The sequence below is a fragment of the Elephantulus edwardii genome, unplaced genomic scaffold (genome assembly GCF_000299155.1).
Source record: "Elephantulus edwardii isolate Elephantulus edwardi_28Jun2011 unplaced genomic scaffold, EleEdw1.0 scaffold00008, whole genome shotgun sequence".
NCBI lineage: Eukaryota > Metazoa > Chordata > Mammalia > Macroscelidea > Macroscelididae > Elephantulus > Elephantulus edwardii.
Genome location: NW_006399758.1, coordinates 1,755,348 through 1,756,819, shown reverse-complemented (window position 1 = coordinate 1,756,819; position 1,472 = coordinate 1,755,348).

The window sequence follows — 1,472 nt, the reverse complement described above, 5'->3', positions numbered from 1 at the left end:
TATACATTTTAAAATGACATATTGGTTACAAAATGAAGTCCCTCATAACAACAGCATTTTCATGAATTCTAGGGCTCCTGGGGCTATAAAGTTATATACGTCCTGCTAACCAAAGGGCTGGTTGTTCACATCTGTCCAGAGGTGTCACATGATCTTCTTTCTGAAGAGTCAGCCACTGAAAACTATATGGAGCATAGATCTACTCTGACATACGTGGGACTACCATGAGTCTGAATATACTCCAGGATAACACGTTCTCTAGTTAATTCTAATGCCAACATATCTCTCCCTTCAATATTGTCCCCAAACTTTAGGCTCTTGAGGAGTGATTTATGGAAGACATCGAAAAGGATGTTTCTGCACTTTACAACTTTACAATGTCCCATCTCCAGAAAAGCCCCCTTCAAAACTTAAGTATCTCAGCCATAGTTCTGCTCTGTAGTCTATTGTCTTCGTGATGGCAACCCAAACTGGGCCAGAGTTGAAAATTTGGAACAAGGGCTAAGAGAAGGTAGATTCAATCTGCACTAGACCCTTGGACAAAGATGAGACATAAAAAAATCAAGGACTTGAGGGAAGCTGTTTTCTGATAAACAGACAAATGACAAATAAAAGACAAGAATCAGATGCAGAGAGAAGCAGGAACAGCAACAGAAGTACTTATTGGGTCCCCTCACCTGTGCTTCCTCCTCTGGTCTCTTAGTATCCATTGTAAACAAATTGCTTAGCACTCTGGGCTCCTTGCGGTTCTTCCTCCACAACATCTTGATCTTACTGCAAGCTCATTGGGAGGACACTGATTTCAGTCCTTTTTAGTGTTTATCTTCCCAGATCATACCTACATGACAACAGTGCTGGGGCCCAGAACCTGGAACAGGATTTTGTGTGTAAATTGCTCTCTGAAGATAACTGTTGAATAAGTACTAATATCACCAGCCTTGAAGACCTTGCAAGTGGAGATTGTTCATTCACTTGTTTCAGCGTGAAGGTAGGTAGCTTTCTTACTGCCTCACTACTGTTTCTAAAAACTCTGGCAGCCTAATGGCAAGAATTTATACAGCAATCCCAAACGTACGCAATTCTAGTCCACCATCTGGTCCATGGTAGAAAGTTGGACAATCTCCTTCCATGCAATTAACTGCCTCTGAAAGCTTACTGGATGGTCAGCTATAGGCCAGTTTCAACTCAATGGTACACACAACTACAACAAGCAACCACTGAAAACTCTATGGAGCCCAGTTCTGCTCTGATGCATATTGGTTAATCATGAGTCTGAACTGACTCAATGACAACTTGAAAGATTATACTTGGTAGACATTACAGCTTTTGACACTTTTCTTGAACAAGAACTCATTTAGATTTGTTGTTGTTGTTATGTGCTGTCGAGTCGCTTGTGACTCATAGCGACCCTATGTACAACAGCCCTAAACTCTGCTCTGTCCTGTGCCAATTGCACTGTCTTTGACACTCCC